The 9611-nt window shown below is 46.2% G+C and overlaps 1 protein-coding gene across 14 annotated transcripts in view; it reads right to left on the bottom strand.

The window, feature by feature from the left end:
* Positions 1–9611, bottom strand: part of TNS1 (tensin 1) — a 262454-nt gene that overhangs the window by 193117 nt on the left and 59726 nt on the right. Inside the window, exon 1 of one of the 14 annotated variants that reach the window (XM_069075176.1) lies at positions 1113–1388. The exons of the other annotated variants lie outside the window; for them this stretch is intronic. The gene's annotated coding sequence lies outside the window, so the exon portion shown is untranslated. Of the gene's footprint in view, positions 1–1112; positions 1389–9611 lie in introns of those variants that run through there. 14 annotated transcript variants of the gene reach the window in all.

Here is a 9611-nt window from a genome sequence, read left to right as displayed (position 1 = left end):
GGGGGGGGGAGACACAAGTTTGAGGGGGGAGGTGAAAACACCCAGCCTGAGGTTAACTCTCTCCTGGCCTCCCTGGCCAAAAAAAAAAAAAAAAGTATGTGAGGACTAGAGAAAAGCTAGAGTATTGGAGGGTCAGAAAAGGAGAGATGAAGGGGAGAGGGTGAGGAGAGGGAGGGCAGAGAGGGGGTTGGAAGGCAGCTGCATGTATGTCTGTTCATTAACCACCTGGATTAGCCATTTCTGCCCAGAGGGGTAAAGAAGAGGGCAGGGGTGGAGAAAGAGAAGGTAGCCGGGCACCCCCATGCCAGCCTATGCCCTTTGGCAAGGGACCATGGAACCAGGCATCTACTCTGGGCAAAAGGCAGGTGAAGCTTATGTTTAACCCTTTCCTGTCTTCCCTTCCCTATGATTTCTTCCTCCCTGCCTGCCCCGACATAGGGAAGACTCCCTTCCCCTGGAATGGGTCAGATGAATAGAGGGAACACTAAATTCAGGGATAGGAGACAGGGTTCGAGGGAGGAAAGAACGTAGAAGTGGGAGTGGAAGAGTAAGTCAGGGACAGACATTCACTGCACCTCCTGCATTCCTCTCCCCTCAGTGTGCCCTTGGGCCCATGTGGAACAAGCAGGGAGGAGGAGGTGTCCCATCTTTTCCTGTGTGCATCTGACAACACAAGCCCCTCTCTTCCTTCTGGGCTGGATCCCAGCAGCCATAGACACCACTAATAGACCACCCAACCAACAAAACTCCCCTCAACTCTCAAAGTAGAGACATCACCCACCCCATCCCCTCCAGCTGCAAAGCTGGTGTACACACACACACACACACACACACACACACACACACACACACACACAGAAGCCAAACTTGACCCTAGCTATCCAGATTCCATATTGCGGAGGTGGTAGTCCCACCCAGAGTCTGGGGAATGAAGAGGTTGATCTCTGGATGGACCTGTCTGCCCTTGTGACCTGGGACCTGAGAGGCCAGTCCCAGTTTCCCTAGCTATTTATTTTCCCAGGGCAACCTTGATGCCACCATCCCCAGCTTCCTCATCAGCTCTACCTCCACCCCTCCCTCCTTTCTAGCAGCCATGCCCCCTGACCACTCACCTTTCCAGGCAGAGGAGTCACTGGGCGTGGGTGGATCTCTGGGGCTGGTGCTTTCCAGGGGGCGGCAGAAAGAAGGGGAGCTGGATGAGATGGGGAGTGGACAGCAGCAGCTGGAATTAGTGACAAGCTGGGTCCCAAGGATGAGAGGAGGGTGAGTGAGGGAGTGAGTGGGTCTTGTGGGGGAAGGAAGCCAAGTGGGGGGAGCAAAGAGCAGAGTTGATCCCAGGTCCACAGCTGAGAGCAACTGAGAGGAGAGACCTGACTGCTTGGTCTCCCTTCCCACTCTGCACCGCCTCCTTCTCCACGCCAGCCAGCCAGCCTCCCAGCTCTCCACCTCCTTTAACCCATGCACAGCCCAGACCTAGCTCAGGCCAAGGCCAATGCACACGCCCAGCTCAGTCCCAGGGGGAAGGGGGGAGAGTGTTATTCATCTCAGACCACTGCTGCTGCTTACATTCGAGGACAGGTTGGCCTAATAAAAAGGGGCTAAAAAAGAACCAGGATGTCTACAGAGACCAGGCCTCACAGCCTTAGACATCTCAGGGAAGGGACCTAGCAAAAAGAGCTGCTGGGAGGTATCCAAGATCAGCAGAAGTAGGGAGGGGAAGCTTCGTGGGGACTTGGGGGAAATAAGCTTGTATTATAATAGGAATGCACGTTCCTATAGAGTTTCAAGGTTTTCAGATCATTTTTTCCCAAAATAACCTCATGAGGTCGAGCATTATTACCATCTGCCAAAGGTCATGCAGTTAGAAAGGTTCAGAGCCAGGATTCAAACCCAGATCTCCATAACTTCAAATCCAGGGGATGCTTTCCTCCACCCCCACCCCTCACCTGCCCTGTATACGAGAACAAGGGAAGGGAATGCTAGGCACTGTGCTAAGAGCTTTACAAACAACCATCCCCAACCATGGCCAAGACTTTTTTCTCTCCACACACTGGCTACAGGAAGAATGGGGGGGGGGGGGGCAGCACAGGGAGGGAAAAAGGAAGGAAATGGTCCAAACTTTATGGCTTATGCCCCCTCCTTTCTCCCCTGCCCTCAACTGCCCCTGGTGAAGGTGGCATATTATGGCAACAGTGGTGAGAGACCTGGGTTCTGGTTCCACCTCTGCCACTATATTGAAGCAAGTCAGTTAATTTCTCCAGATCCAAGTTTCTCATCTATAAAACGGGTATAATAAGCCCTGCCTCCTGTTTATAAGGATGCAATGAGGCAGTACATGTGAAAGGTCAGAAGTTCTATAGCAATATGAGGAGTTATCATTCTTATAGTATTAAGCTTCTTGGAGCATACTGAGAGTCAAGTCCTAGGATGGGGGAGAGGCTGTCTTTCAGAGCCGGTAGGATACGCAGAGGGAATATACCTAGCTAAACTCACTCTCTGAATTTCCCTGCCACCATCAGCAGCTCTCCCACCCTGAAGATACATTCTGACCCACTGGTGAATCCCTAGACTGGACTACCCCTTCTGGAGGGGTCCCAGCCATGCTCAACTTACTCTCTGGACTTCTTCCCCATTTTCCTCCAATTCTGCTTCCAGCTAACCTTTATGTATTGTCTTCCCTCAAACCTGGCACTTAGGATGGTGCCTGGTACATAGTAAACAGTTAATAAGTGCTGTATCTATCAATGGATGTCAGGCAGGAGTTCTTAACCTGGCGCCCATGAACTTGGATGAAGAAAAAAATTAACTTTCTTCTCATTAATCCTCTAATTGAAATATAGCATTTCCTTCAATTATGAATGTAGGGAACAAACATGACTCTGAGAAGGAGTCCATGGGCTTCACGAAGCTGCTGCCAACAGGAGCCAGGAACCCCTAAAAAAGCCCCTGCTCCAGATCCTGTGGTCAGAGTCAGGATTTGAGAAGTTAGAATCCCAATTCTCTGGATGACCTTCCATTTTCCATCAAGCTCAATCCCCACCACAGTGATACCAATAGGTCCCCAACAAGGTAGCTACGGGCATAGTAGAAAAATCTCTAATTTAAGTCAACACAATAAGGATTTATTAAGCACCTACTATGGACTTAGGACTGTGCCCACACTACTTGGTACCAGGACTGTTGTAGATTGTTACAGGCAGGATTTGAATCTAGGTCCTCTAACTACACAACCAATGTGCTTTCTGCTATATCAAGCTGTCTGCCCCAATAACTGAGTAGCACAGTATAGTGCTAAGCCTGGAAAAAGAAAATTGTCGTTCACTTGTTTTTTTCAGTCCTGTTCAACTCTTCATGACTCCAATTGGGGTTTTGTGGCAAAGATACTGGAGTGGTTTGCCATTTACTTCTCTAGCTCATTTTACAGATGAGGAAACCGAGGCAAACAGAGGTAAGTGACTTGCCCAGGGTCATACAGCTAGTAAGTGTCTGAGGTCAGATTTGAACTCAGAAAGATGAGTCTTCCTGATTCCAGGCTCAGTGCATCATAGCTGCCTACTAAAGGGTACTTTGGTAGTAATAATAGAATAACAACTCAATTTTCTGAGTGCTTTACATAGTATTTTCCTTACAACAATCCTGTTTCGTGGGTAATTCAAATAACATTATTCCCCATTTAACAATTGAAGTTCATTGAGATAAGTGATGTGTGCTGATGTTCACACAGCTGTTAATAATGATACCTGGCATTAATACTATAATCGATTTAAAGTATGGTTCTTATCCTGGAGTCCACAGGCCCATAGACAGATTTCAGGGAGTCTGTGAACTTGAATGGGGAAAAAAACCATCTTTATAACTGGTGTCCTTTGCAATCCTATGCATTTTATTTTATGCATTTAAAAGCATTATTCTGAGAAGGGATCCATAGGCTGCCAGAGGGGTCCGAGACCCACAAAAGGTTAAGAAGTTCTGCTTTAACATTTCCAAAGCACTTTACATACAGATTAGCATGTTGGGATAATCCTGCTAGATATGGGAGTCCTACATTCAAATTCTGCCTTTGACACTAGCTCTAGACAGAAAGACACCCTCTTCTGAGTCTACATTTCCTTGATTTCCTCAATACTAACTGATACACTCTACCTCCAAGACCAAGCTGCCTAAAGACTTGAACCCGGATCCTTTGTTCCTAAATCTAATGCTTCAGTCTCTTAATTGCACTACAGTGACAAAACATTTCCCTTGCTCTTTCTTCCCCAGACCAACAGGACACACTCTCTCTCTCTCTCTCTCTCTCTCTCTCTCTCTCTCTCTCTCTCTCACACACACACACACACACACACACACACATACACACACACATACACACACACACCTGCCCCATGCCTCTGCCGCCATCATCATTAAAAATAATTTATTAATTGCTTAATTACAAACAGAGCTGTACAAAAAAAAAAAAATTACAGAGACACAGTTCCTGCCCTCTGGAAGCTCAGGTTGAATCTGCTGGGAACATAGAGACAACAGGAATGAAAATATTTGCCTAATAACTCCACGGACTGCTAGGAATTCCATCATTCTTCAGCTCCAGGGCAGACAAGGGGGGAAAAGCTCTTAGAGGCCCCAGCCCCTCCCACTCCCCAAAAGCCTTCAGGGTTGAATCCTTTCTTCCAACCACCATCTCCCCCCCCCCAACCAAATGTCATGGGCAGAAAAGAAATCTAGGAACACCTGGTCATGGAACCCAGGTGTCCTCTTCTTAGTCGGCTAAACCCACCACGTTTCCAGATACTACAGAGAGAGGAACCTAGAGTCACAGATTTTCAAAGAAAGAGAAGTATTTCCAACAGCTGCCCAACACCCCCCCCCCAACCTCCAGCCCCAGCTTTCCCAAGAGATTCCATCCTTCAATCAACTCTCTCTGCATCCTCCATTCTCCTCTCCGCTTCCTCCATTCTCCTCTCCGGCCCCCCCCCACACACACACACATACACATACACACACAGAGCTGCTTTCACTTTGGGAAAGGGGACTCCAAGCCTTGCTGTCCCTGAGAATTAATTTGCTCTTCTCCCTCCCCTTCTCCAGCTCCACCTCTCCCCCTCCCTCTCAACCAGTGATGATTCAAGATTTCCTGGGCCTGCCTCTCCCCCATCTCCCTCTCTACCTCTCAAACCCAGCCCAATCCCCTTTTCCCTCCTCCCCTTTTTTCTCTGCTGCACCAAATTGCACATCTGGTTCCAGTTGTGGTTGGTCCATTCGGGGTAGGCCGGGTGGTTTCTCATAAAACTGAAGAATTGGAGACCAGTGGGACTGGGGGAAGGGCAGGAGGCAGAGAGAGTGAGAGAGAGAGAGAGAGAGAGAGAGAGAGAGAGAGAGAGAGAGAGAGTACATAAGGATCAGAGAGGCTAAGACTTATGTAAAAAGATGCCTAGAGATAAGAATATAGAGACAGTCATGGAGTGTCAGACCATGCTAAATTAGATGAAAGTCTTGGAGTGAGTGAAGAAAGGCAGAAAAGAGACTGAGATGGAGACAGAAAAGGGGGAGGAGAAAGAAAAGGCAAGAAAGAAACAAAGAAAAAAGCAGGGGGCAGTGAGAAGGTTCGGGACAGAAGGTTTCTGTTCCCCAGCAACTTCCCCGGTGGGTGTTCTGGCCCAGGATCCCCTGCAGCTGCCTGCAACGCCCTGGCCTTCTGCAGTCTTGATGAGACTCCGAGCTCAGAGGGCAGTAAGGGTGGCCATTCCCTTGAGGATAGACAGCTGAGGAGGGAGACACTGTTCTTCACCTGCCGTCCCATGCCAAGGACCACCAGCTTTTTGGACTCCCAGATCATGTCAGTATGTTCCTAGACCGTAGCCCTCACACACTTAGGACCAAGATCCTGACCTCTTTCTGGCACCAGTAGACAACTGGGACCACCCATGAATCTCCCTAATGCCCCTAGGAGCTGACCATGTTCCGGTACAGTTACTGACACTCCCTCTGTTTCCCCCTTGTCCATTGTCTAGAGAGCTGAAAAGCATTTCTCAAATGAGTGCTGGTGGTAAGTTCACTGGCTCTTGGAGAGAATGAAAAGAGATCATGAGAGGCAAGACAGTGCTTTATAGAGGTAGTGAGTCAAGAGATCTGGGTTCGAATACAGACTCTGCCGATGACTTGGCTCTGAGGTTACAATCGAGTCATAAATTTCCTGAGTGTCTCCTCATCTAGAAAATGAGGACAGTAACACTACTTCTACTAATTACCTTATGAGTGTGTCCTGCAAAAAAGTCCTTTGTAAACCAGAAGATGCTAGAGAAACATGAATTATCAGCATTAGTACAATCCCCAACCTCAGAAATGCACAGGTTGGTGTGGAAGGTAAACCATGATGGAAGAGGAGGCCACGGAAACTCTGGGCTTATCCCATAGAGGCAGGCTAACATCCTGGGAGCAGAACTGGGACTGGGAGAGGGTGTTCCAGTTGCTGTATTCACACTATCCCATCTCCCCTCTGAAGCCCCACCCTACTAAGCCTGATCCCTCCTGCTTGACACAAGTGAGTGACAACCACCACCCACAATGCTTCTCTCTTAGCGGCCAACGCAATGCCCAGCTCCTCCCAGAACTCCCTTTAAAGTTACTTTCCCCCAGCATTCTGTCCCTATTGCCTGTCTCGAGCCCCTCCCTTTCCTTCCTGATGGTTGGATTCCAAGGTCTACAGCCCTGGTCATTGTTAGCTTCCTTTTCCTATTTGTCATCTATAAAGTACACGGAGTGACACAGGGGCATAGACACCCTCCCATGAGAATGAGGGACGATCTTATGCATATATTTGCATGAATATTTGCATCTCGTTTACATGTGTTTAGTATCATGGTTCAGGAAAAGCCTTAGAATTTATCTGATATCTTCTCAGCTCCTACCCCATCCCCCAACAAAGGAAAGTTCTCATCTCTTCCACACCTAAGTATGGTGGGGTCAGGGCAGTATATAGCAAGAGAGCAGAAGAAAAAAATGGCTGGGGAAAGTGGACATTAACTCAAAAGTAGCTTGTCTTCTGCTTCTATTGGTATCATCATCTATATCCCCCTGTCCAATTTCAGTTACTAACCTCAAATGCTATGATTCTAATGCAAAATTCTAAACCGGAAACTAAAGGTATGGTTTGTGAGCACTAGAAAGGAAAGCCGTGATCACCAGAAACTAGCATAGGTTCATTATCAACAAATAACATTAACGTTTTATGGGATTATCAAGCTGGTGAACTGGAAGGATGCCATAGAAACATTATACTTTTACTTCATCAAGGCATTTATGATATCCCCATGGTATTAAAAAAAAATTAAACAACAGTACAGCTAGGTAGATTCATAACTAGTTGAATAACTATTCCCAAAGTACATTGAATACTAGATTAATATCAACCTACAGGAAGGTGATAGGCCAGAAGCAATGAAAATAACAAGTATTTATTAAGCACCTACTGTATTCCAGGCACTGTGCTAAGCATTTTACAATTATTATCTCATTTGATCCTTACAACAACCCTGGGAAGCAGGTGCTATTATTATCCCCATTTTACAGTTGAGGAAATTGAGGCAAACAGAGGCTAAGAGACATGCTCAGGGTCACACCAAGGACAGATTTGAATTCAGATCTCCCTGACTCCAGCTCCAGGTGCTCTATCCACAGGAATATTCTAATGTTACCTAAATTGGGGGAATTATCCCCCATCACTCCCACTCCTCCAAAGTGTCAGTTTAAGTTAATTTCCATAATGACTTTTTAACCACCTTTCTCCATTGTTTGAGTGGCTTTGATGTTTTTCAGCACCTTCTTGGGGGAAAGCAATTCACCTAGTGGTCTAAACTTCCCCAAATTTGGCTATATTCACATACACATCTCTTTAGGTTTAACCAGCAGGCCTGAGGGGAGCCACCTCCTTCCAGGGAAGATATAAGAATTTGCAGGTTCGATGCCATCCATCTCAGGAAAGCCATCTGTAGAGTATCAGTAAGTCCTGCCCCACTTTCTCCACATCCACTTTCATTATTTCACACAACCATCAATCTGGAAGAATTACACAATCTTGATATAGGAGTGTGCCCTAAAGCCCTTCTGAGGTTTTGAGGCTGGCCATGCCTGCCTTTGAAAAGTCTAGGAATGCTAGCTGAGTAGGTGGAAGAGACAAAGACCTTGCCCCTTGGGCTAGATATGTCTAGGTACCTTTTCCCCACCCATTTATCTACATGAGCATAAAAAGGATTTAGGGTTTGAAAACTGGGGATTGCCAAACTCCAGATCTGTTGGGTGGTTTTGGGCAAATAACCATTAAGTGATTTATAATTTAACATTCAGTCATTAAAATTAGGACGGTACAGTATATGGAATGCCTAAGAAGTTTAGTCCAAAGAAAAGATTTGTCCTGAAAGTATCAGGTGATTAGATCAAAAAACTTCTTAGGCAAGAATTGGAGGAAACAAGATGGGAAAAAAATATATAAAACAGCAGAAAATTTGCTCATCTCCAGAAACTGCTTCTTCCTTTTTCTAGAAGACCTTTGGCAATAAAAAGTCCATGGACTTTGTCCAGTTACGGTTGTTGAGTAGTGCCCAACTCTTCGTGACCCCATTTGGGGTTTTCTTGGCAGATACTAGAGTGGTTTGCCATTTCCTTCTCCAGCTCATTTACAGATGAGGAAACTGAAGCAAACAGGGTTACTCATAGCTAGTAAGTGTCTGAGGCTGGATTTGAACTTAGATGAGTCTTTCTGATTCCAAGCCCCGGTGCTCTATTCACTATGCCACCATAGACTTTCGGTATAAGCAATAGCCGTTCTCCCTGTTCTTCCCTTAAGGAAGAGAGCCAAAGATTTCAGCTGAGCCAGAATCTGGAGCATTCTGCCAAGTAACCCAGTAGTATCCATCAGCATCGATGGAAAATACGAGACCACTGGAGGCATACGCTGCTCCTTCCCTCCTCTATGCCCTTCATTTGTGCCCCAATGACTTGCTCCTGTTTGCTGGAGCCTCACATGTTCCCCACATATGTACCCTCCCATGTGTGTTCCCTCTGTGTTTCCTTTCTTCCTACAGATGTGATGTCTATTTGTCAAAAAATGCTCCTGTTTTATTGGGGGGGGGCGATTTTTCTTTTCTTATTCTCCCTTTTGATTAAATGCCTTTGTTGACACTGTGTCCTCAAGACTGTCCCTTAAAAGCCAACACATCAGTAAGACCCTAAGACCCATGGTTCTGGGGAACATGGAGCTACAGAGTATCTTTAAAACAGGGAATTCATTTTACGAGGAAACTTCCCTGTAAGTCAGGGAGTGCTACCATTAGGTGCTACAATAAGAATTTACATTAACTGCTTGACAAAGAACCTTCCTTCAATTTGTAACTATGTCCCAAATGTCACTAACCCATCACCCCAAGGACACTACTAAGCCTATGCCACAAAGACATCAAAGAAAAGAAAATTACCTATATGGACACATATATTTATAGCAGCTCTTTTTACAGTAGCAAAAAAAAAAAACTGGAAAGTAAAGAGATGCCCATCTATTGGGGACTGACTAAACAAATTCTGGTATATGAATATATTGAAACATTACTGTACTGTAG

This window comes from Petaurus breviceps, unplaced genomic scaffold (genome assembly GCF_028583685.1).
Source record: "Petaurus breviceps papuanus isolate PSGF00001 unplaced genomic scaffold, PetGlider_PUasm1.0 90903, whole genome shotgun sequence".
Lineage (NCBI taxonomy): Eukaryota > Metazoa > Chordata > Mammalia > Diprotodontia > Petauridae > Petaurus > Petaurus breviceps.
The sequence above is the reverse complement of the archived record's forward strand: the minus strand, read 5'-3'. Positions and strand labels throughout refer to the sequence as shown.